Consider the following 27652-nt stretch of genomic DNA (forward strand, 5'->3'; position numbering starts at 1 on the left):
GGATCGCCTACGCTTGAGCTCTTTGGGCACGTATGGATCTTTGAGTTTGGAGGGTATCACTCCATCTTGTGACTTCTCTCTCCCTCCCTGGATCAGCTCCCCCCTGCCTGAGACAGAGAGAAAGTGTATACATATGCATACATCCCTCTTTCACCCAAAGGGATCTGTACAAAAGGAGGCCCTCTATGTGTCCCTATTTCCCAGGGACAGTCCCAGATTTACAGAAGCTGTCCCAGTTTCTGATTTCATCCCAGAATGTCCTGCTTTTCCTTAGGACCTCCCTATTTTAAATGTTCCCTAAAACTGTCAGGGAGAGTTATCAGCACAGAATGCAGATGCTGATGAGAAAGTCTACTGACATCTCCATTCACTTTCTCTCTCACTCGCTGAATGATCAAACCAAAGGAGATGGCTTTGCCTCTAGAGCCCTAGTGACCAAGGAGCCAACAGAGGGAGGTGTCACAATGAAGGGCGTGTCACAAGGACCTCCGCAACCTAGCAACCACCAGCACTGAACTGACACCACTCTCAACTGGCACTAAGTTGGCTTTTAATCCATGTTCAGCTTTTTACAAGTATGTAAAATGAAATTTATCCCTTTACATTCAAGTTTCCATTGCTCCTGCGCCTACTGAGCATTAGCTATCTAATCTACCTCTCTGACTCTTTGGTCCTATATTGCTAAATGGTGGAAAACCAGAAATCACCCCTTGCGTAATTCATTTTATTACCCTTCTTCACTAGCAGGTCCCAGGGCAAGTTATAGCCATCCAAATTATAATTATTGTTCCAGTAGTAGATAGGTAGCCGTGTTGGTCTGCCATAGTCAAAATAAAAAAATTCCTTCCAGTAGCACCTTAAAGACCAACTAAGTTAGTTCTTGGTATGAGCTTTCGTGTGCATGCACACTTCTTCAGATACACACGTATCTGAAGAAGTGTGCATGCACACGAAAGCTCATACCAAGAACTAACTTAGTTGGTCTTTAAGGTGCTACTGGAAGGAATTTTTTTATTATAATTATTGTTGTTATTGCGTGACCAGGCGGCGACAGCCCCAGCCCCCAGAGATCATAAGGAAGGAATAAAGACTCTGGCAACATTATATGGAATTAAAATTAGGCCACAACTTTACTAAACTTCCAAATGTAGGAAGACCTTGGCTTAGGCCTTGGGTGTGTATTCCCTCCCAGCCCCCCCAGCTGGGGGGACTGGGGCTAATCAGGGTAAATGGGATATGGGGGTGCTCTGTGAGACATAAGTGTAGCAGGCAGCCAAGCCCATATCCCCACACACTGGGTAGTTCACTGACGACCTTTCAGTGTATAGCCAATGACACCCAAAATATAACCTCTTTAAGAGGGGAACATTATTATTACTGTTGTTATTAATTAAATTTGTATACCCACAGGTTTCAGGGCAGTTCACAGGATAAGATCACAATATCAAAATACAAAGTACATAATAAAAACAAAAACAGCCCAATAACCCCCCCCCCAACACAAAAGGACATTGGGTGTCAACAGGGCAAGTCTTGAAAACACAACTCTCTGGTATCAAAGGCCAGGTAACAGACCCACTAAGTGCCCCCATTTCCCAGGGACAGTCCCAGATCTACAGAAGCTGTCCCAGTTTCTGATTTGATCCTGGAATGTCTCTTTTCATCGGAGAAATGTTGGAGGGTATCGAGTTATGCAACCCCCGAGGAAAGGAGATAAGTAACTATACAACCTTTAGAAGACATCTGAAGCCAGCCCTGTATAGGGAAGTTTTTAAAAAACAAAATATTTAATGTTTTATTGTGCTTTTATATGTGTTGGGAGCTGCCCTGATTGGCTGAGGCAACCCAGTCGGGTGGGCAGGGTATAAATTTAACAACAAGAATAATACTAGAAGAAGAATAGGATGTCCCTATTTTCATTGGAGAACTGTTGGAGGGTAAAAGTCAGAGAATCACCCTTCCAACTTCCTCCTTCATCTCTATGTGCTTTTCAAAGGAGGCAAAGATGACCAGCCTTGCCATCTCATGACTCAAAGGGCAGGGGCAGGTAGGGGGCTCAGAGAGTTCATGGGCACTAGGGGGAGACCATGATGCCCACATTGGCTACCACTTCCTGACCAGAGCTAACTGGTCTATCCAAGGAAAAAACCACATCTACCCAAACAGGATTGAGATCTGCTGTTATAGTCAAGAGCTGTTCTTAAGAGGCATGTCTGAATATCACACCACCCTGCCTCTGTACATGGATGTGTGCACCATTGTCTGTCAGGGGCTGGACTGTAGAGGAATAGTGGGGACCGCCACCGTCCCCCTTCCTGCACCTTCCCGAGAAGAGGAGGACAGTATAGATTTAGAATGGTGACTTGCAGAAGGTCATAGTTCAGAGGCTGCAGAGGGGAGAAGCTGGGGAATATTGGGAGAGCAGCAGGAAGAAAAAGCAGAAGGGGAGAGAGAGCTGACAGACTCGGTGTTTCTAGAAAGCATTCCTGACCCCCCTCCCCCGACCAAGCGTGCCTTGAGAGTAGTAGAACAGAAAGCTCAGAGGCAGAAAGCACAGATTAGCTGGTGCAGGGGTGATGTATAATAGGAGGGACTGAGGAGGTGGGACTTGGAGCAATGCCATTATCTAAAGGAGACCGCATTCCTTCGTATGAATATTGTATGAATATGAATATTGTATTGTATAGATATTGAATAAACTACTTGGTAAGAAGGAACGCGGGTGGCGCTGTGGGTTAAACCACAGAGCCTAGAACTTGCCGATCAGAAGGTCGGCGGTTAAAATCCCCGCAACGGGGTGAGCTCCCGTTGCTCGGTCCCTGCTCCTGCCAACCTAGCAGTTCGAAAGCATGTCAAAGTGCTAGTAGATAAATAGGTACCGCTCCGGCGGGAAGGTAAACAGTGTTTCCGTGTGCTGCTCTGGTTCACCAGAAACGCTTAGTCATGCTGGCCACATGACCCAGAAGCTGTACGCCGGCTCCCTTGGCCAATAAAGCAAGATGAGCTCCGCAACCCCAGAGTCGGCCACGACTGGACCTAATGGTCAGGGGTCCCTTTACCTTTACCTTACTTGGTAAGAACTCTTCTTGTTTATCTGCTTCTTGGCATCCCATTGTGGGAGGGATAGGATTCCCTGAAGCCTGACATTGCCTTACATTCAGCTCAGAGCAAACACCTGAGGTTTCAAGCCAGAGGTTCAAGCGCATGCTTTTCCCTTGAGGGCAAGTCTTTGCCACTCTGAGTGCCACCCGGCTGCAGAACAGGCCATGAGCTTCTTCGTCAGGAAAAGCCTACATTGCTTTGAGCTATGTAGTATGGAGCAGCCATCAAATCATCAGCCAATTAATCGGTCACATACCTCTACTTAGGGATGGAGCTAGGCTGATGGATCTGTTTGCCTGCCTCTCACAAGGCAATGCTTTTCCTTGGACTTTTGTTGGCTAGGTCATGTCGATCTTGAACGATACACTGAAGCTGTGTTTGCCACAAATGAGAAATGACTGAATCCATGTCCCCTTTTGCCGGGTCTGCCAACACAGTCCAGAAGATATATCTTTTGTGTTTCCAAACTGACACACTCACACAAACACGCACAGTCACTGCCCTTTGTATTCAAATCCATTCAAAGCCTGTTCTGAACAAAATCCACAGCGTGGCAGTCCCTTGGGCAGCCAGGTGCAGTTGGAAATGTACAATAATAGCCGTGCATAAGTTGGAGCAGGCCAGTGTTAGCAGAAGTTAAGTAACTTATGGACAGTGAAAATGCAAACACTTTTTGAACAGGACATTAGCTTATTAGATACTGGGGACTCAGACTAGCATTGAGTCCCCAAGGCCCATTATAAGTGGTTTGGCTCCACAAGTAGTTCTTTTAGCAAAGCAAAATCGATACTCCACGTTCCCTTAAAAAAATAAAAATCACAAAATTTTGCAGGAGGAAAGAAAGGGAAATGATGGAAATTTCAGCAAAAGCTGAAACGGAACGAAAGAAATACATGGAGATGATGGACTTTGCCGAAATGGTGAAATTGACCTGGAGAATCAGAGACCAGGACGAGAAGAAGTTTAGGAAAGAATGGGAATCTATTGTAGTCTATTTAAGAGAACATTATAAACAGTTAAAAACTTTGGCAGGATTAGAGTAATACTTGTAAAAGACAAAATATAATGGAAAAGTTAATAATAGATATAACGAATTGGGGAAAAGGATAAGTTGAATAAGAAGGGATGGACAATGGAAACCAGAGAAGGGCAGGGGGGAGTCAAGGGATTCTGAGAATCCTAAATCTAAATCTAAAGGTGATTGATATGTTTAAACTGATACTTGTTGGAAATGTAAAGAAAGAGAGGGTAACTTCTCTCATATGTGGTGGATCTGCTCCAAGGTGAAAGACTTCTGGGAGAAGATTTATAATGAATTGAAAAAAATGTTGAAATATACATTTATTAAGAAACCAGAGGCCTTTCTGCTTTGAATAACAGGTTTGGAATTGCCCCCAAAAGATGTTAAATTATTTTTGTATGCCACAACTGCATCAAGAATTTTGTTAATGAAGAATTGGAAAACACAAGAAATACCAACAGTGGAAGACTGGCAGATGAAGATGATGGACTTTTCGGAGCTAGCTGACCTTACTGGAAGAGTCCGCTACCAGGAGGAGGAGGATTACCAGGAGGAATGGACAAAATTTAAAGACTATTTAGTTAAATATGTTAAGTTAACTTAATTGGAAAAGCTTGCAAATATCAGATAGGCTTAGGATTTAAATATGTACTGTGATTAATTAATATGTTTGATGCCAAATTTGAAAGAAAGAAAGATGTTAAGTGATTAAGTTAATTTTATAAGAACATTGGTGTTGGAAAACTTAAAATGATATACACTGAAATTCAACCAGGGGGATACGGGGAAGTCACTTAACAATGTTACTAAGATTGATGTAAATAAGGCCAGGGTTTATGTTTGTTTGTGTATTTGTTTGTTTGTCTAAAAAAATTATTGGAAAATTAATAATTTCTTTTGAAAATAAATAAATAAACTGAAACTTGTTATGGAAAACTTAATAAAAATATATTTTTTAAAAAGAAATGCATGACTGTTATCTAGTGGCTGCACAATCTATCTGAAGCTACACCATTAGCCTACCCTTCTTCTCTGCCTCCCCCTCAGTTGTTACGTCTCCTCTCCCCTTCTCTCCCCCCACGGTCTCCTCCTCTTGCCCCTTCCCTTCTCCCTCCACCACCTCCCAAGGCAACCAGGGCCGTCCTGTTGCATTTTGGCTTCATCCATCACATACCCCTCTGTGAAAAAAGAGGCTTACTCCATTCGTTTGGGCAGCCGAAACCACCAAAGGTTACATTGCACGGGTCTATAAATAACATCATTTTTGGTATTTAAAGCTGAGAAGCATAAATCACGGGCATGGCTAGTGTCCGATTCAGTCCGATGAGTGTAAGGAGAGATAAAAGAGTTGCTAAATGCATGCTTATTTACAAACTTAGGAAATGTATTTTAACCAAAGGACCCCTTGTGCTTTCCTCTTGTTGGACAGGGGTTATATCTGTAGTCCATACTTGGTGATGTGTTGCTATTATTCAACATAGTTGTGTGGTTTGTTTGGTGAGTTATCGTAGTAGGCTCCATCTAAATGAGACTTTTTGATTAATGACACTTCTATATTAAGAGCTTGGGAAATGTGCTGAGAACTGGATGGCAGAAGACCCCCTCAGGCATTTCAAGAAGTGTGTCCGGGCATAAAGGGGAAGAGGGATGCATGCAAGTTCCTCCCCAAAACTGCATGTGCATCTCAGCTCCTCCTAAACATGCAAAGGTCTCAAGGGAGATTCTGCCCATGTTCTGTTAAGTATAATTGTTTAACTCACGTAGAAATGAAAAATGTCTCTGTATTGATATGGGTCTAAAATGGAAAATGGCTAAATGTGTCTTGTGAACGCTAAGGATTTTTCACAAGAGTTTTTCTAAAGGACTCTGAGCTCCTTGTTGAGTTAATGACCAACTAACTGATTATTGTTCTGTGGTAGCTAACCTGTGAGGGTTGTAGATGTAGAACATATGAGAGGTATTGTTTTGCAATCTCCATTTTGAAAGTTGTCTTTGAGTCTTGGCCTCCTAAAGCTATGGTTTTCCCAGTAGTGATGTATGGAAGTGAGAGCTGGACCATAAAGAAGGCTGATCGCCAAAGAATTGATGCTTTTGAATTATGGTGCTGGAGGAGACTCTTGAGAGTCCCATGGACTGCAAGAAGATCAAACCTCTCCATTCTGAAGGAAATCAGCCCGGAGTGCTCACTGGAAGGACAGATCCTGAAGGCTCCAACACTTTGGCCACCTCATGAAAAGAGAAGACTCCCTGGAAAAGACCTTGATATTGCGAAAGATGGAGGGCACAAGGAGAAGGGGACGACAGAGGACGAGATGGTTGGACAGTGTTCTCGAAGCTACCAGCATGAGTTTGACCAAACTGCGGGAGGCAGTGGAAGACAGGAGTGCCTGGCATGCTCTGGTCCATGGGGTCACGAAGAGTCTGACACTACTAAACGACTAAACAACAACAACAATAAAGGGAGAACAAAGAGCCTGAAGGCTGGAAAACAGGAGAGAGAGAGAGAGAGAGAGAGAGAGAGAGAGAGAGAGAGAGAGAGAGAGACTTTTACTTACAGGTCTCTTTGGATTATTACATATTTTGTAAGATGCTGAGCCTGTGCTGGACAGCACAAGATAGTGTATGGATATTTTTAATGTTTTAATTCTGTTTTGAAGAAAGTTCCACCAGTAAACATTTGAATATTATTTCCATGGGCTTGGACAATGTTTCATTTCCAAAGGAGTCACTTCTTATGCTTCCAGTCACTTCAAACTGTGCAATATTTAATATCTGCAACATGTTCAACTTGCTATGGGGCACAGTTTAGGGAGCGGACCAGATCTCACCCTTGTGGGGAAGATACCAGGTGACTTGTGCCTCTGCTCAGTTTGTTGGGCAGATGCTGTTCATGGTTGGTGGCAACTCCTGCTCTGCAATAAAAGATATATCCTGCCCCCTCTACACCAATAAATGCAAACTTTTGCAACATATATTATGAAATATTATGCATTTATGCTTACATTTAATTTTTTTAGTTGCCCACTTTCTAATCCACTAAATTTGAATTTAAACTCTTTACAAAAAAATTAAGCAATTTCAACCTAACAACTTAACAAACCATATAATCACATACATCATTTCCCCCCTTCCCTCCCCATCCCTCCCTCCCTGCCCCCATCAGGGACTTCCCTCAGCTCCTCTCTCTGATTTCTCTGCACATATTATTCTCTGCATGTTATAAAATTATCATTGTCTTATCTATCTATCATGTTATCAACCAGTAAATTTGTGTATGTTTATTCAATGAACTTATACTCTTTTTATTCCAACTCTTAAACTTCTTTATACCAGGGAAATTAACTGTCTCTGGGTGTGTGTTCTATACAGTTGACTTCATTGTTCTGCATTGTTGTAGTAAGGTCAAAGGGAAAAGAAACATAAAGCTTCAGAAACCAGTTGAAAAGATTTTCTTTAAATGCACAGAGCTCTTCAAGACCATGAGTACTTGCTGCTGAATAATATTTTTGCCTGGAACTAAAAGGGTATCTTACTTCAACGTTGGAGCAAAATACCAGATTTGCAAGATGTTTTGTGTTTTATCAAGCCTAAGCTCTCATTCTGCAAAGAAACATGACCCCGGCATGTTTTTTAATTGATCCTGAGGTGTCAGACATTATGCTTGTTACTGCAAGATGCATATGATTCCTCCCAAAGGTGGGTTTTTTGTTTTTTGTTTTGCCTAAGTTTTGTAGACTGTATCTTCCAAAGATGAATTGTTCAGGTTTATAAGCCTGGCTTATATTATTTTTTCTTTCATGACAGACGAGACCAATGAGTTGGGTAGTATTTGCTCCTCAGTGAGCTAAAACACAGCACCTGTGTTATCCTGGTATAAATTCTTCCTTCCTCACTATCATGGCTCCTCGGGCAATTACTTCATTAGTAAGATTTAAATAAATACATTTCTTTTTTTTTATAAAATTTTTATTAGTTTTACAAAATTTTTGAGAACAAACAAACACTTAAAAAGACAAACATACACGTATAATTTCATAACATAATTTCATAAACCTCTTTTCTGGGACTTCCCCATACCCCCCCTTTCTGCATCCCAATGTCCATAATTTTAAGCAACTCCCAATTGTTATTTTCCAACCTCTGTCATCTTAGTCATCTCTGTATTCTGACTTTATACCACTGTATCCCTTTGTTCCAGAAAACCACAACACTCTAACATTCATTAAGTTTATAATAGTCCTTAAGATAACTTTTGAATTTTCTCCATTCTTCTTCCGCCGTCTCTTTTCCTTGGTCACGGATTCTGCCTGTCATCTCAGCCAGTGTCATATAGTCCATCACCTTCATCTGCCATTCTTCCAGAGTGGGTAGATCTTGTGTCTTCCAATATTTTGCGATAAGTATTCTTGCTGCTGTTGTAGCGTACATAAAAAAAGTTCTGTCCCTCTTTGGCACCAATTGGCCGACAATGCCCAAGAGAAAGGCCTCTGGTTTTTTAGGAAAAGTACATTTAAGTACCTTTTTCATTTCATTATAGATCATTTCCCAGAAAGCCTTAATCCTCGGGCATGTCCACCAAAGGTGATAGAAGGTACCTTCAGTCTCTTTACATTTCCAACATTTGTTGTCGGGCAGATGATAAATTTTTGCCAGCTTGACTGGGGTCATGTACCACCTGTATACCATTTTCATAATATTTTCCTTTAAGGCGTTACACGCCGTAAATTTGATACCGGTGTTCCATAACCATTCCCAGTCATCTGACATGATGTTGTGACCGACATCCTGTGCCCACTTAATCATAGCTGATTTGACTGTTTCATCCTGTGTATTCCATTTCAGCAACAAGTTATACATTCTAGATAAATTCTTAATACTGGGTTCTAACAATTCAGTTTCTAATTTTGATTTTTCCATCTGGAAGCCAATTTTCCTGTCCTGTTTGAAAAATTCCATTATTTGATGGTATTGAAACCAATTTTGTACCTTGTGCTTCAGTTTCTCATAACTTTGCAATTTGAACTTATCTCCATCTTGTTCCAAGATTTCCCAATACTTCGGCCATCCGACCTCCATATTGAGTTTCTTCACTGCCTTGGCCTCCACTGGTGAGACCCATCTAGGGGTTTTGTTTTCCAACAGATCTTTGTATCTTATCCAAACATTAAACAATGCTTTTCTAACAATGTGATTCTTAAAGGCACTATTGACTTTATCATACCATAGATATGCATGCCAACCAAAAGCATTATTAAAACCTTCCAGATCTAAGATGTCTGTATTTTCGAGGAGCATCCATTCTTTCAGCCAGCAAAATGCTGCTGCCTCATAATACAATTTCAAGTCCGGCAGGGCAAAACCCCCTCTTTCTTTAGCATCTGTCAATATTTTAAATTTGATTCTGGGCTTTTTGCCCTGCCAGACAAATTTCGAAATATCTTTCTGCCACCTCTTGAAACATTCCATCTTATCCAGAATCTGCAAGGTCTGGAACAAAAATAACATTCTAGGCAATACATTCATTTTAATCACAGCAATTCGGCCTAACATTGACAATTTCAAATTTGACCATATTTCTAGATCTTTTTTAATTTCTGACCAACATTTTTCGTAATTGTCTTTATACAAATTCACATTTTTAGATGTCAAATAAACCCCTAGATATTTCACCTTCTTAACCAATGTCAACCCTGTCTCCTCTTGAAACTTCTCCTTTTCTGTATCTGTTAAGTTTTTTCCTAAGACTTTGGTTTTTTGTTTATTCAACTTAAATCCAGCTACCTGGCCAAACTGTTGTATTATTTCTAAAACCTTTTTCGTATTAGTGTTTGGCTCTTGCAAAGTCAATACTAGGTCATCTGCAAACGCTCTTAACTTGTAATGTTTAGCTCCGACCTGCACTCCTTTAACCTGCTGGTCTTCCCTTATCATGTTCAGCAACACCTCCAGAACTGAAATAAAAAGTAATGGGGAAATTGGGCACCCCTGTCGTGTTCCTTTTTCTATCTTAAGTTCCTCCGTCACTACATTATTTACAATCAATTTAGCTTTTTGTTCAGAGTATATTGCGGCCATACCATTCTCAAAACCTTGACCTACCCCCATCCCATGAAGATTCTTTATCATAAAACTCCAAGAAATATTGTCAAAGGCTTTCTCCGCGTCCACAAAGATCAATACTGCTTTAGTGTTTATGTTCACCTCTAGCTTTTCCAAAATGTCTATCACATTCCTTACATTGTCTGCTAGGTGTCTTTTAGGGAGAAAGCCTGCTTGGTCCCTATGAATCTTCTCCATCAACACTTTTTTAAATCTTTTTGCCAAAATGTCTGCAAAAATTTTGTAATCCACATTAAGTAGAGATATTGGGCGGTAGTTCTTCAGTTGAGTCTTTTCAGTCTCTGTCTTTGGTATGAGTGAAATATATGCTTCTTTCCACGATTCAGGTGTCTTTTTTCCCTCAAGGATCTCATTACAGACTTCTTTTAGTGGTTGAATCAGCCATTCCTTCAGCGATTTGTAGTATCTTGAAGTCAATCCATCTGGTCCTGGAGATTTGCCCAGTTGCATATTCTGAATGGCAGCCTCTATCTCTTGTTCTGTTATTCTCTGGTTCAGATCCATCTTACTTTGATAAGAGATTTTTTGTAATCCATATTTATCAAGGAATTTGTCTATATCTTCTTCATTTTGCAGGCCTTGAGTATAAAGTTTTTTAAAATAACTCAGGAAGCAATTTCTAATTTCATTAGGTTTAGATATATTCTTTCCATCCACTTCTAGGCTTGTAACTGTATTTAGTTTCTGCCTTTTCTTCAATTGCCATGCCAGAAGTTTGCCACATTTGTTTGCTGATTCAAATGTCTTTTGCTTCATCTGCTTTATCTTCCATTCAATCTCTAGGTTCATCAATTCCATATATTGTGTTTGATATAACTTGATCTCTCTTAAAATCTCCTGGGACTTTGGTTTTACTCTTAATTTTTTCTCTCCTTCCTTTATCTTTTCTAAAATCTTTTCTTTTTTCTCATTTTGTTTTTTCCTCTTTATTGAGTTTTGTTGAATCAAGAAGCCTCGCATCACCGCTTTGCTTGCGTCCCAGATCACTCTTTTCTCAACGTCAGTCCTCAAATTTATTTCAAAATAGTCTTTTAAAGTTTTTTGGGCCTTCATAAGAATCTCCTTGTCTCGAAAGAGGGTGTCATTCATTCTCCATCTAAATTGACCAGTTGTTGTAAGTTTCATTTCCATCTTCACGGCGTTATGGTCGGAGCAAGTTTTTGGGCAGATTTCTACCTTCTTAATCTTTGGAGCCATACCACTAGTAATCCAAATTTGATCAATTCTGGTCCAGGTCATCATTGCTTGGGAGAAAAAGGTTCCCTCTCTCTCCAGAGGGTTCCTTGTTCTCCATATATCTATCAAGTCCATATTTTCAGTCATTTCAAAGAAAGTCTTAGGAAGTCTCCCTTCCTTACTAATTGTTAGTCTTTGTGCCTTGTCCATATTAGTGGAGACCACGCCATTCATGTCTCCCATAATTATCATATTGTAATCCAGATAGTCCGTCAAGGTTTCATGAAGTCTCTTAAAGAAGTCAGATTTGCCTTCATTTGGTGCATAGATTCCAACAACTAAGAGTTTTTCTCCTTGTACTTGTATCTCCACTGCCAAATATCTCCCTTGTTCATCTTTAAATATCATAAATAAATACATTTCACTCTCTTTCATAAACAGAAGCTGGGCCAACAATATATTTTGTGGTCTGAGGTGAATGACAAAATGGCGCCCGAGCTTTCCTCTACTCTGCATTCCATGTAGAAAAAGTGAGTAGACTTGCAGTTGAATATTACTTCAACTCAGGCTGTGGCCTAGCATTCCCTGAAGCACCTGAACAGAAGGCTAGCTTAGAGGGCTAACGGTAGCCGGCATGGCACATGCAGCTCTGTCCACTCCCCATCCTTCAGGATCTGCCGCCTGAGGCAATTGGCTCACTCTGTCTAATGATAAGGCCAGTCATGATTAGCTTACACAAACACTTGCCTCTATCAAACGGCACAGTTACATGATCTTTAAATCAGTATCATACTCTGCGATTGTACCTATTTTCCCTGTATTCATGGGTACCCTTGTCCCTTTTCAGTCCCTAATATTGATCCTTCTATATAGTGAGAAATATCGAAGCGGCACAAAATAATATCTATATAAACCCAAACACGAAAACTGTGCGCTTTGTGTGAATATTCTAGTCCTCATTGTACTGCAAGGGTAAGGATGGGACATATTGTAATGCTAAGGCTGTTAAATACACTGTTGTGGCTTGTACTGGTGGGTCTTTCTGTACACAACCAACCCAATAATTGAGGGAAACGTGGGACATACTTGAGACTAGGGGACAGGAACTTGTGGCTTTTCAGACACTGCTAGACTACAAATCCCATTATCCCTGAGCATTAGCCACGCTAGCAGGGGAGTTGGAATCTGACAGCCTTGCTGCAGGCCGCTGAAAGCAAATTCCATTAAGCTCTCCTAGAAGCACATCCTTGTATTTCTAGGGACAAAACTATTAACCCACCACCATTGAACTATGGTTTGAATGGGGTTTGATGGCAATAGTACGCCAATCTATCAAATAAACTGTTCATAAAAGATTGAGTTCTGATGGCTGACAAATCTTCTTTTACTTCTTGTTTTGTTTTGTTTCTTTACAGGTCCTTCCACTGCCCATCACCAGTTCCTACCCCCAACAGAGAAGTCAAGTTTAGGTGAAATATAAACTGGTAAAGGTACAACTAGGCAATAAATCCTTGTGATGGTGCAATGCTGGAAAGAGAAAGAAAGAAAGAAACTGGAACAGGAACAGGAAAGCAAAGGTTCATCTAATAACCATGTCATCAGTTGCAAATACGCTGTCCAGTCTGAGAGCATAACTGAATGATAGGCCAGTTCATCCCACCAAGGTTAACGAAGACAAATTGTCTCTGCATTAATGTTGTGCTCTGTCCCTCTCCTCCCACCCCGAGGGGATTCATCACCGTGGGCAAATGTCAGGCGTGGGTACCAAGAAAGGAAAGAGTAATCTGGTACAATAACTCTGTCTTGTGACACAAGCAAAGGGTTGTGGCTCAGGGGTAAATGCTGTGCAAACAAAAATCCTCCCCAGTTTAATACCTATCATCTCCTAGTGGAACTGAGAAGAGCTCCTCTCCGGATCTCTGGAAAATCACTGCCTGTCCATGGAAACAATAATGAGCTAAATGGACTGGTGTTCTGACTTGGTATGAGGAAGTTTTCTATGCGGCTGCTTGAGATTTGGCGAGTTGACTCTGTCACTACCTCAGACAGAAGTTTTATATACACAGCAGAACCACTGAGAGAACTAGCATGGTCCAAGTGGTTAGAATGCTGGAATTGGACTGGGGAGCTCCAGATTTCCACCTCCATGCACTCATGAAGCTCAATGGGTGACCTTGGGCCAGTTGCGATATTGCCATCTATCCTACCTCACAAGGTAGGGCATCTGTGGTGCTGTCAGATCCTTGGAGGAAAGCTGTACAGTGGTACTTCAGGTTAAGTACTTAATTCGTTCCGGAGGTCCATTCTTAACCTGAAACTGTTCTTAACCTGAAGCACCACTTTAGCTAATGGGGCCTCCTGCTGCTGCCGCACTGCCGGAGCCCGATTTCTGTTCTCATCCTGAAGCAAAGTTCTTAACCTGAAGCACTATTTCTGGGTTAGCGGAGTCTGTAACCTGAAGCGTATGTAACCTGAAGCGTATGTAACCTGAAGCGTATGTAACTTGAGGTACCACTGTAATACAACGATCAATAAAAATGCAAGTTTGGAGAAGGAGACAAGTTCCCAGTTTTCCCTAATTCTGCTTTTGCTACAACAAGCAGAAATCATCCCCAAGCAGAACTGACGTTTATAGTGTAGAAATGGCAAGCGAATTGCCGAAAGAGAAATAATACATAGACACGTTTAGCTACCCTGTAAATCTAGAGGAAAGTAAACGAGCGTTTCTTGGAAGGAGCATGTTTTGGTTTCTGGAAGAGGCACCACTAGGCATCATGTAAGCAAAATCCTACGATGGTCATTGCTTTTCACAAGTCCGTGCCAGTCCTATTGTTGACCAGAGAGAGGTGACTGCCTCCAGCAGTCTGGCTGAGCTCCTCTGTTGGAGAACAGGGCTATATGTTCTCTGCACTCCCTAAGAAAACTTCCCTGAGGTGTGGTGGAGGAAGCTGTCCTATCACCAATGTTGAAGTAAGACTTAGCTGCCCAGCTATCTGTACATGGACTGGGGTGGGTGCCATCTTGTCATCAGGTAGCAATACATCTTGGGCTGGCACCGTCACAAGTCATGAAATATCCGTATGAAATTCTGGTAAAACCTAATGGGAGAGGGAGGGAGAAGGGATGGGTCCTCCTCATAGCTGTCAACTTACAGATTTGAAAATAAGGGACCAGCAGCCAAAATAAGGGACCTGCAGCCTCACCTGTTCCAGGCACTCCAGTCTTCCTGTCCTCCTGCAGTCTGGTCAAACTCATGCTGGTAGCTTCGAGAACACTTTCCAACCAACTTTGTAACCAGAGGTTCAACTGAATAGAATCTGAATCACATGCACCACAAGGCCTATGCAGCCTCAACTTAAGATGGCTCCCTGGCCTGGCTTTGCACTGCAAAGTTTGCAGCAGCACGGGCAAAAAATGGCGTCCAGCATTCAAAAACCCCCTCAGTTTGCATTAACTAGCCACACACAAGGCATGCATGCTCCATCCCCCAGTCATTCTTAGACTTCTTATTGGGTGAGCAACACAGCCAAGCAACACAGTTGGAGCCTCCCTCCTCCCTGGCCCAGGGAGGGAAGGAGAGGAGCTGCTACCTTTGAAATTTAAGGGACATCATTTAAGGGACATTTAAGGGACATCCATCAATAAGGGACAGCAGCGGGACATGGCGCTGGAATAAGGGACTGTCCCTTCAAATAAGGGACACTTGACAGTTATGGTCCTCCTCACTGGAAGCTTCATCCGTTGACCAAGTCACCTACAAGTTTATTTAGAAGAAAGTCAGTTGACCCCAAATGGGGCTTATTCCCAAGTATGTGTTTCACAGGATTGCAAAACCTTTTCCAAAACCTGGATCTAGTCCTACATCTTGAACTCGTTCTGATTTCTAAGAGCAGCCTTGCAGCTTTTCTAGGAGTGGGGTGGAGTTAAGCAGTCTTGCTTGCCTTTCTCCTGCCTTTCACCTTTTCCTGTAACAAACAACACCTGTTCTGCTTGAATGTGTGGTAGCAGAAGCAAAAAGCTGAACTGAGAGTTCAGTCCATCTTTGGTATCTGTAAGGTCTTTGGAGCCAACATTTTTGCCCTGTTCGAGATGCAATTTGTTATCGGCGACTGGAAGTTGGAGGAAACATTCTTTCCCTTGGCTCAGGCAGATTGGTTCCCATTGTTTTAAATCAAGAAACCTATCTCAAATGCAAGGCATTTTTTTCCTTCATATAAATCTGTAGAAGATCAGTTAAGATAGACAGCAAAGCATATGCTTGTAGTTGAAGTTCTGGCAGCAGATGTGATGTGCAACTGATGGTCGAGATGTTGTGGTTCAGAGTTGGAAAGCAAATAATTCCTGAGAGGAAGGATTCTACGGTCCTCGGCAGCTGATCCAGGAATAAAATAAATAAGCAATAAAAATCCACTTCCTGTTTTGAGAGTTTGCATTTCATACTGGCAAAATTCACCTACTAAATTCAATTTCATGCTTCCATAAATAAACCTGGCACCTTCTAAAATGCTTCCCCATCTGTTTTACAACTAGGAGCATTTTATTTAAAGCACCCCTGGGATTCACACCAATAAGAGGGTGTGTGTGTGTGTGTGTGTGTGTGTGTATTATTTGTGAAGAACACAACTTTTGAACTCGGAAAGAACACAGTAAAATAATCAAAAATTTCCTGAAATTCTCTCATAAATGAATTACCTCACAAGTATTCATGTTCCCCCCTCACTACTATTCATAGACTGTGTGGTTGGTCCTTATTTTTATAGTTTTATATACTTATGAGAGATATCTTTATTTTTATAGTGTGTAAATATTGCTCTTTTGTGCTATGTAAATTAGATTGCTTTCCGCAGATTGAGTCATCTATAAATTAGATACGAGCTTAAATAACTAAAACAGAGTACAAGAACAGAGTAAGTGAGGTATATTGACAGGCATTCACCAGTACCTTAAATTCCACAGGTTTTTCTTTCTTTAAGTTGGACATGAGGACTAAGAGACAGTCTCAAAGGCTTCATGGAAAATGAAGCAGGATTTTAACTTAAAGAGAGATGGAGACTTGTACGTGTTTGGAAGGAGTTTGAGGCGAGAGGCATCAGCAAGAACAAATGGATCTAGTCATTTGAGATCCTTCAAAGCTGGAAGTTTTTTCATATTGATTGATCGATTGTATTAATAAATCATTTGTTATACAGAATTTCTAAGCAGTGTGTACATACATGTAGAAAGGAAATGCCCATAAAAACCTGTGATTAAATTTTTTTACTGCTGCCTTCCTCAGCGCTTCAGTATAGCTTTAGCATACTCAGGAATCAAAAGTTTGGTTTTGGAGGAAATGTACACTTTTTGTGCATTCAGCCATTTCCAAAACCTATACAATGGTTACAGACGCTCCAGGTTACAGACGCTTAGGTTACAGACTCCGCTAACACAGAAATAGTACCTCGGGTTAAGAACTTTGCTTCAGGATGAGAACAGAAGTCGCGGGGTGGCGCAGCGGCAGCAGGAGGCCCCATTAGCTAAAGTGGTACCTCAGGTTAAGAATAGTTTCAGGTTAAGAATGGACCTCCAGAATGAATTAAGTTCTTAATCCGAGATACCACTTTACAAAGAATAAGAATAATTAAAATGAATCCTCAAACCAGGAAGCCAGCTAGAAAGGTTTATTGAAGGAGGAAAGTCTTTGCCAAGCACTTGAAGTTCAGCGGGGGGGGGGGCTGTTTAATTTCAGTTCAACAGGATTGTGACCACAATACAGAGTGCATGACTTCTGGAAGTTACAAGCCATGCATCTTTGAACTGCTGGGGACCACTAACAGACACTCCCCCAAGATCTCAGTCATCAGACAGGTATATGAAGACCTATTATAACTATTCTTAGATCAGGACCACAAGGGTCATCTAGACAAAGCCCCTACAACTCAGCAATCTTTCACCCAGCATGGGGCTTGAACCCACAACCCTGAGATTAAGGGTCTCATGCTCTACTGACTGAACTGCCCCAGGGATTTTATACGTCACGTCTGACAAGAGCATCAGAGTTAATTCCAGAAATAAGTTGCAGCATTTTTAGCCATGCTGTGGGACACTGAGTTTTCTTTTCCAGGGATGCAGGTGGCACTGTGATCTAAACCACTGAGCCTCTTGGGCAGGCATAGGAAAACTCGGCCCTCCAGATGTTTTGGGACTACAACTCCCATCATCCCTGACCACTGGTCCTGTTAGCTAGGGATGGTGAGAATTGTAGTTCCAAAACATCTGGAGGGCTGAGTTTGCCTATGCCTGCTCTTGGGCTTGCAGATGAGAAGGTCAGTGTTTTGAATCCATGTGACAGGGTGAGCTCCTGTTGCTCTATCCCAGCTTCTGCCAATTTAGCAGTTCGAAAGCATGCCAGTGCAAGTAGATAAATAGGTACTGCTGCAGCGGGAAGGTAAATGGCATTTCTGTGCGCTCTGGTTTCTGTCACAGTGTTCTGTTGTGCCGGAAGTGGTTTAGTCATGCTGGCCACATGACACAGAAAAACTGTCTACGGACAAACACTGGCTCCCTCGGCCTGAAAGCAAGATGAGCACTGCAACCCCATAGTCGCCTTTGACTGGACTTAACCATCCAGGGGTCCTTTACCTTTACCTTTTACCTTTACAGTGGTACCTCGGGTTACATACGATTCAGGTTGCATACACTTCAGGTTACAGATTCCACTAACCCAGAAATAGTACCTCGGGTTAAGAACTTTGCTTCAGGATGAGAACAGAAATCATGCGGTGGCAGCGGGAGGCCCCACTAGCTAAAGTGGTGCTTCAGGTTAGGAACAGTTTCAGGTTAAGAACGGACCTCCAGAATGAATTGAGTACTTAACCCGAGGTACCACTGTATTCTTTTCCAGTGGCTGAAATAATGTCTGCTTGTTTTTGTTTTATTAAAAAACTTACCTAGTTGAGCAATTAAATAATATATTTTGTCCAATTTACTCCTTCAGGATTCCATCGGGTTGGAAGTTTACAATATGAAAATGAAAGCACATAAGTCCAGGATACTGTTTTATGTCTCAAGTTCAAAAGCCAGATAAGAAAGAACAAGCAGAGCAGAGCTGACTGCTGAATATGGTATCAGCTTTGACAACTGAGATGCCCATAATAAAAGTGTGTACATTTTGGATACCATTCTGTATTTCGGTTTTGAACCCTGTACAGTCTTTGATGGGTGCCGAGTAATGCAATAGCTGAAGCAAGGCCTCTCAAATACCGTACTCTAGTAGTTAATAATACAGCCTTTAAAAATATTGTTTCTCCTGGCTCCTTTTCCAACGTGTCTTGCCTTCTTTGACAACCACTCACATAGCTTTCTGCCTCTCAGCTCTCACAGCGAGTTTCTGTTATTTTGCAAACACTGAGCTAGCTTCCATCATTCATTATCAAATCCCCATCTTCACTTCCGATAGCCTTGATCTATCCATCACCCGCTTCCTTACAGTTCTCCAGCTGTTTGAACAATGCCACCTATAATGTTCCCTAATGCTGTTCACTGTCAACAATCCTTTCCCAACGCAGGTAAGAAATCTTATGTTTTTTATTTGTCTCAGGCTGGAGTGTTATTTAACTTGTCACTGAAACAAGAGTCAGACTTTTGTCTGCAAACACGGCTTGTCTTGACCTAATCTCAGCTGATGTTTCTCAATTACAGACTTTGTAACAATTACTGCGGCACTATCTGATTTTATGATTGACACAACATAGAGCTTTTTAAATTAAAAAGAGCTGTGCAAATAAATGTAGCCTTTTCACTTCCACCTCTGTGCTACAAATAACTCAGATGCCTTATTGTCTGATAGTTGCGCTATGCTCATTGCCACAAGGGTTTTCTCACTTTTATTATGCCAAAAGGCCATTTATTTTGACTCCAGGCACAGCTTTTAAACAACTGCATGCAAGAACAAGAGTTGCCAAATGGTAATAGCTGCAATTGCTGCAAAACAATTCTTTTTTAACGTATTACATAGGGAATCATCAATGTAATTTTGACTGTGTGTGTTTTTTTTAAACCCCTAAGTATGCTCTTTTGATTACATTGACATTAGCTACTAGCTAAAAAAAAATGCAAATCTTCCATGTTAAATATAAGTAGATAAATATATTAATGGTTCCTGTACAATAGTTCCTGCATACCCAACCCAAAAGGGACACGGGTGGTGCTGTGGGTTAAACCACAGAGCCTAGGACTTGCCGATCAGAAGGTCGGCGGCTTGAATCCCTGCGACGGTGTGAGCTCCCATTGCTCGGTCCCTGCTCCTGCCAACCTAGCAGTTCGAAAGCACATCAAAGTGCAAGTAGATAAATAGGTACCGCTCTGGCAGGAAGGTAAACGGTGTTTCCGTGCGCTGCTCTGTTTCACCAGAAGTGGCTTAGTCATGCTGGCCACATGACCCAGAAGCTGTACACCGGCTCCCTTGGCCAATAAAGCGAGATGAGCACCGCAACCCCAGAGTCGGTCACGACTGGACCTAATGGTCAGGGGTCCCTTTACCTTTACCTTACCCAACCCAAAATCGAATGTAACAGTATTCTTGCTTGCTGGTCACAGGAAAGAAAACAGCTTTCTTTCTTAAGATTTGGGGACCCTTCCCCACACAAATATTCAGAAACAAGTTGGTCATAACCAGAGTGACATTTCAGTTGGAGGGAGGGCATCTCCCCCAATGTTTCTCCAATGAAAATAGGGACGTCCCATTCCATAATGATCATTTTACAATTTATACCCCACACATCTTATTGGGTTGCCCTGGCACTCTGGGCAGCTTCCAACATATATAAAAACATAATAAAACATTAAACATTTTTTAAAAAAACCTTCCCTATACAGGATTGCCTTCAGACGGCTAGGGAGTTGGGTAACTCTATACCCTACAACATTTCACCAATGCAAATGGGGACATCCTAAGGAAAAGTGGGACATTCCGGGATCAAATCAGAAACCGGGACGGCTTCTCTAAATCGGGGACGTCCCTGGAAAATAGGGATACTTGAAGGGTCTGTGAGGGGAACTGAGGGCTGATAAAATACGAGTTATATGTGGCCAGCATGACTAAGCCGCTTCTGGTGAACCAGAGCAGTGCACGGAAACGCCATTTACCTTCCCGCCAGAGTGGTACCTATTTATCTACTTGCACTTTGACGTGCTTTCGAACTGCTAGGTTGGCAGGAGCAGGGACTGAGCAACAGGAGCTCACCCCGTTGCGGGGATTTTAACCGCTGACCTTCTGATCGGCAAGTCCTAGGCTCTGTGGTTTAACCCACAGCGCCACCCGCGTCCCTTGAGTATGTGTAGCAAAATATAAAATACTATATGAGTAGTAACCTCATGTACAGAGGGACTCGGGCGACACATTTAGTAAGATGCAAGATCAGGAAGTAAGGCTGCATTTCAAACAGTACACAAGAACGGGAAACAAAAAAACAACAACATTTTAAGGTTTGTTTTCTCTTTCCATCTTCCAGAATATGCATGGGTGGAAACATACTTCCACTAGATGTCAGCAAAGCATTCTCTAAGCGCCAGCTGCAATTTGCTTCCAGCCTCCTGTTCCAGCTACATAACAAACTTAATAGACAAGTGTCTTCAGATAAAGCCCTTATAAGGGTAACCACTGAGGGAGACAAACTGTGAGGCTCTTTGATTTTCATTTACTACCATTTGTGTGCGATTTATTTCCCATCAAAGTTATTTATTTTACCTTACGCTTTCCACGTTTCCTTGATAACTTCTCATTATTAAGTTTTGAAAACTGATTACGCGAGCAATTCTGGTCGTTCACAATTAACTCCTGGGCGCATTAAAATGAAGATCTCGGTACAGTTTGGTATAGTGGACCGGGACTTGGGAGATCAGGGTTCAAATATCTACCCAGCCATGAAGTTCACTGGTGACCTTGGGCCACTCACTGCCTCCCAGCCTGACCTATCCCACAGGGCTGTTGCAGGGAATTAAATCAGGAGAGGGAGAGTTATGTGCACTGTTTTGAGCAACTTGGAGAAAAATATGGGGTATAAATGTAGTAGTAGTAGTAGTAGTAGTAGTAGTAACAACAACAACAACAACAACAACAACAACAACAACAACAACAACAACAACAACATATTTATACCCCACCCATCTGGCTGGGTTTCCCCAGCCACTCTGGGCAGCTTCCAACAGAATATTAAAAGCACAATAAAACATCAAACATTAAAAACTTCCCTAAACAGGGCTGCCTTCAGATGTCTTCTAAAAGTTGTATAGTTCTTTATCTCCTTGACATCCACAGGGCAGGTGCCACTACCAAGAAGGCCCTCTGCCTGGTTCCCTGTAACCTCACTTCTCGCAGTGAGGGAACCGCCAGAAGGCCCTCAGAGCTGGACCTGAGTGTCTGGGCTGAACAATGGGGCTGGAGACGCTCCTTCAGGTATACTGGGCTGAGGCCATTTAATAAATAAATAGACAATTTAGGATTAGAACTGCTTGGGTGTTTTAGAAAAAGTAGATGCACAAGTAATTGTACATAAGTCCCACTGAAATCATCTGGACTGGACATTCCATTTACTAAGCAAACCAGCTCCATCACAGGGACAAGTGAAAGAGGACACCTTCACCCGGTGTGGTTCCCCTTTATCAAATAGACAACAAAACAAGACAATGACCTACCCTCCCAATGGCATATGAAACATTATGGCTAACCTGGCCCCACAATCCTACCCAATCACATACACAAACAAAGCACATTGCAACGAACTGAACACAACCAACCAGGCTCTGGAACCTTTCACCTCCTACAATGACAATAAACATTAAATAAAAATTCAAATAAAAGACCTACTTGTGTGATGCTGACACGATACCCTACACAAACGCTATGCAATAGAGTGAAAGAATGGTACCCTCCCATCATGGGATGTGGGTGGTGCTGTGGTCTAAACCACTGAGCTTCTTGCGCTTGCCGATCAGAAGGTCAGCAATTCGAATCCCTGCGATGGGGTGAGCTCCCGCTGCTCTGTCCCACCTCCTGCCAACCTAGCAGTTCAAAAGCACACCAGTGCAAGTAGACAAATAGGTACTGCTGTGGAGGGAAGGTAAATGGCGTTTTTGTATGCTCTGGTTTCTGTCACAGTGTCCCGTTGCACCAGAAGTGGTTTATTCATGCTGGCCACATGACCTGGAAAGCTGTCTGTGGACAAACACCGGCTCCCTCGGCCTGAAAGCGAGATGAGTTCCACAACCCCTTAGTTGCCTTTGACCAGACTTAACCGTCCAGGGGTCCTTTACCTTTACCTTCCCTTCCCATCTCTCTCTCCCCACCACCACCACATGATATCTAGAACGACAATGTCTCATACAAAATGTAAATGAAATATGAAAAAGACTGTATAAATAAAAAATGGAGATGCTGTATGTACTTTCCCCCGTTTATTTGTTTGTTTTGTAACACAAGAAAACCTCTAATAAAAGCTAATCGAAAAAATCAGAGACAGTTTGGCCATGGATTTTCATGAGAGCAGGAACATAGAAACAGATCAATTGTGTTGTGACTGTTTTGTAGGCAACAGACTACGTTATCAGATGTGACTCAGCCCTCTTAATATTTCTGATGAAAAATGCTGTTGCCTATAAAATGCAAAAATGCTTGTAGTTACACTTTTATGTATTAACTATTTTATGTGCACACATACACACACAGACACACACAGAAAGTGAGAGTCTTCACAGAATTAACACAGATCTTTGCAGAATTAACAATCCATCAAAAATCATATAGGAATTAAACTCTTCCGAAAACATCTGTGTTGATTTGAGATATGCTTTCCTGAAGAATTGTTGTTGATGTATGAAATAAACACAAGCCATCTATCGATAAATGAATCCAACTGTGTTTGGTGGACAGACACATGTATTTGTTCAGGCAATTGTCCATCGAGTCCAAATAACATAAAAAGTTGTCATATACCAAACCAGACCATTGGTCCATCTAGCTCACAACTGTCGACACCAGGGTGAGGAAACTTTTTTAGCCTGATGTCCATGTTCCCTTCTGGTCAACCTTGCAAGGGCATCATGCCAAGTGTGGGCAGGCAAAACTGGCTAGAGCAATAGATGTGAATTTTGTCCTTCTGCAAGTGGCTAGATTCTTCATGCTCACATTTCTCCCTATCTTCCATCTAGACAAGCAAGAAGTACAGATGGCTTCTGTAAGTCCAGGACTGTCCCTGGAAAATAGGGACACTTGGAGGGTCTATCAGGGGTCAGCAAACTTTTTCAGCAGGGGGCCGGTCCCCTGTCCCTCAGACCTTGTGGGGGGCCAGACTATTTTTTTCGGGGGGTGGGGGATGAATTCCTAAGCCCCACAAATAACCCAGAGATGCATTTTAAATAAAAGCACACATTCTACTCATGTAAAAACACCAGGCAGGCCCCACAAATAACCCAGAGATGCATTTTAAATAAAAGGACATATTCTACTCATGTAAAAACATGCTGATTCCTGGACCATCCGCAGGCCGGATTTAGAAGGCGATTGGGCTGGATCCGGCCCCTGGGCCTTAGTTTGCCTACCTATGGTCTAAGACATACCGTATTTTTCGCCCCATAGGACGCACCAGCCCATAGGACGCATCAAGTTTTTTTGGGGGGAAATAAAGGGAAACATTTTTATTTCCCCCCCCCCAGGTGCTTGTGGGGCCGGCAGCGGGGAGAAGCGCTCTTCTCCCCGCCGCCCGCCTTGAGATCAGGTCTGGGAACAGCAGGGAGACGCGCTGTGCCTCCCAGCTGTCCCCGGAGCTTGCGGGGCAGGCAGCGGGGAGAAGCGCTCTTCTCCCTGCCGCCCGCCTTCAGATCAGGTCCGGGGACAGTGGGAAGACGCGCTGCGCCTCCCCACTGTCCCCGGAGCTTGCGGGGCTGGCGGCGGGGTCTCCCCGCCGTCAGCCTCCAAACCACTTCGGGAGACAGGGGATGGCGGCGTTCCGCCTCCCTCTGTCCCCCAACCTTGTGGGGCTGGCGCTGGGGCTCTCCTGAAGCCTGGAGAGCGAGAGGGGTCGGTGCGCACCGACCCCTCTCACTCTCCAGGCTTCAGCGAAAGCCTGCATTTGCCCCATAGGACGCACACACATTTCCCCTTCATTTTTGGAGGGGAAAAAGTGCGTCCTATAGGGTGAAAAATACCGTATACCAGATTCAGTCAAAGCTCAAACCAAATCAAGCTGATTTGGGAAGATCCAGGCTCTGACTGTGGTAGGTTGAGACAGTTCTGGATTAGGCCTCCTGGAGCAATCTGGGGGTGTCAGTGGGCAGGGCATTGGGTGGGAAGAAGGAGATGCAGGCAGCCTTTTCAAAGAGCAGGAGGAACAAGCTACAGAAGCAGACTCTAACAGAATTGAAAATGGGGTAACTCAAGACCTCAGAGGTCGCAAGAGGAGACCTAACATCAGACCAGGAAGGGGACAAGACGCAAAAAACAACAACCCTCAGTTCCCACCCCCAGTACTACCAGTTCGTCACTCACAGTCATAGCCATGTGACAATAGTGACAGCTGATTCAGGAGTCAGTTTGAGGGGCAGCTGCAAATGAGGTATTTTCCGATTCCTTCAAATTATCAGGCAACACCAGGTATTTCAGCTGGTCCACAAATAAATGAGTGCATGATAGTTCTCTGAATTGATATTCCTAACTTTGGTCAAAATTGTGTTACAGGTTTTTTAAATTTTAAAATGTGTCTGTCATACCCCAGATGATCCACCATTGTATGTGTACAGCTAAACTAGGGCTGAAAAGGATTAGATTCTGGACCCAGATACCCAGTTTCTTCAAAGCAAATCCCTTCTGATTTTGGTAAATCTTGCTTCTCAGGAACTTGAGGTTTAGTCGGGATAAGTGTGGAAAACAATCTTTGAGAAAAGGTGGAACTTACAAATTCAGCAAATCCAAATCCAAAATAGCCAATGAATCACGGCTGTGTGGTTTTTATTACAGGTTTTCTATATTACAGCAGGTTGGCTTAGCGTGAGCTTGTGCAAATATTTTCTTTGATTTCGGAGCAGATGGTTTGATACACCCAGGGTTTTACTTTGACTTTATAAGATGTAGAGATGCAGATGGGCCATTTTATAATCCATTTTATTACACCAGAGCCATGAAGAAAAAAAAGACATCCAGGAAGCACAAGCCATCCTTTTCTGCGTATGCGGGCTAGCCATGCACTTTGTGAGAGCTTCTTGTCAGCAGCAGGGACAACAGATGCCTCCATGGGGAAACTGTGGCCCTCCAAATATTGTTGGATCTGTGTAAGAGCATCATGTTCATGGCAATAACAGGTTTGTTTGTTTGTTTGTTTGTGGAATTTAGATTCCTTCATTCCTCCCAAAGGAACCCCGGGCAGCAGGTTGGTGGGCCTACTAAATGTTGGGATACTGCCAGGGAGATAAAGTCCATCATGGCCCCAAGCCGTCTGCCGGACATCCATCGATCTCCCGTAGGCACGCAGTATCAGCGATTAGCGACATGAGTTTTCTAGAAAATATCTTGCCACATTCCAGGGCTCATGCACACTCTTATCAGCAGATAATGCACAGCCAGAAGTCGCACTCAGGAGAGCATTATTTACAAGCTTTTATTCAGCGTTGATCAGAACAAAGAAAGACATGACTGCCTGCGACAGTGTCTTCGACAGAGAGAGAGAAAACGAAAGCAAAAGCAAACATAAACATCCTCTGAACAGGACATGCGCAGACTCTGACTCACAAAGCCTACTCCCTTTTAAGGTGGAACGGAAATATCCTAACACTAAAGGTGTCAGATGAACCTCCCTGGGGAGAGCTTTCCACAAATAGGGAGCCACTGCAGAAAAGGCCCCGTCTTCATGTTGCCACCCTCCAGACCTCCTTGTGGAGAAGGCACATGAAGAAGGGCCTCAGAAGATGATCTCTGGGTCTGTATAGGTTCGTATGGAAAGAGGTGGTCCTTGAGGTATATCAACTTGTGGAAGCGCATGTCCTTTTCTCCTTCCCCACCCCTCATTATAAATCTGGGCAGATAGCACACATACATGCAACCAAGCGCATAAATGCATACACATGAAAACGAAGCTCCATGCTCTGGATGCTATTTTACGAATCATTCTCGTATATTGCATTCATTAAGATTTCTACTTCAAGAGGACTACAGAAAGGCATTGAATGCCAAAGCTGTTGGCACCCTGACATAAGGTGAGCTCACACTTAGATTTTTAATGGTGACTGACAGTGATGACTTGCCTGTGTGAAAGAGTTGTCCACAGATCAAAACCACATACAATGCTTCTCACACCCCATCACACATCATCTCAAATGCGCTTTTTAGTAAAGGCAGTTGGCACATTCAGCTGTGAACCATCTAGCGAAAAACCACCAAGCCATAAGATGGGCTTGTTCATGTGCTGTCAGAGTGGCATGAGAATTGCCATTGCTGGGTCCCATACTGGACACTGGGCTGCTGTTTTCGGGATTTAAAGTTCCCAAATTAGCATGCAATGCAAAAAGTGAAATTCGTTGTGACAATATATTGCAATTTGAAAGCAACAGTTTTGGAATAAGAATTCTTCAAATTAATAGCAACTATAATTTGACGTTGAGGGACGCGGGTTGTGCTGTGGGTAAAACCTCAGCGCCTAGGACTTGCCGATCGCATGGTCAGCGGTTCGAATCCCCGCGGCGGGGTGCGCTCCCATCATTCGGTCCCAGCGCCTGCCAACCTAGCAGTTCGAAAACACCTCCAGGTGCAAGTAGATAAATAGGGACCGCTTACCAGCGGGAAGGTAAACGGTGTTCCCTGTGCTGCGCTGGCTCGCCAGATGCAGCTTGTCACGCTGGCCACATGACACGGAAGTGTCTGCGGACAGCGCTGGCTCCCGGCCTATAGAGTGAGATGAGCGCACAACCCTAGAGTCTGGCAAGACTGGCCCGAACGGGCAGGGGTACCTTATAATTTGACGTTGGCGGCTGTCTTGAGACTGAGATGTGAATTATAAACTGCATGCAATTAAACATGCAAATTAGTTGCGGGTCCATCTTTCATGAAGAATCTGGAGTGCTCTGTGTTTCCCCAAAGTGGCAAAGTTTCTGTCATGGTATCTCTAGAACTATCCAGAGGTACCTTGGGTTAAGTACTTAATGCATTCTGGAGGTCTGTTCTTAACCTGAAACTGTTCTTAACCTGAAGCACCACTTTAGCTAATGGGGCCT

General features: G+C 42.9%; 1 long non-coding RNA gene across 2 annotated transcripts; it reads left to right on the plus strand.

Moving 5' to 3' along the window:
- Positions 1 to 542: 542 nt before the first annotated feature.
- On the plus strand, positions 543 to 18698 carry LOC308584507. 2 transcript variants are annotated; one of them, XR_014006857.1, is made up of 4 exons: positions 543 to 575; positions 11861 to 11949; positions 12835 to 13083; positions 18393 to 18698. It is a non-coding gene; the product is annotated as an uncharacterized lncRNA (long non-coding RNA). The 2 variants fall into 2 exon arrangements; XR_014006858.1 differs by lacking the exons at positions 543 to 575; positions 11861 to 11949 and adding an exon at positions 7482 to 8047.
- Positions 18699 to 27652: the final 8954 nt, after the last annotated feature.

This window comes from Podarcis bocagei, assembly GCF_964188305.1.
Source record: "Podarcis bocagei genome assembly, chromosome: 3".
NCBI classification, from domain to species: Eukaryota; Metazoa; Chordata; class Lepidosauria; order Squamata; family Lacertidae; genus Podarcis; species Podarcis bocagei.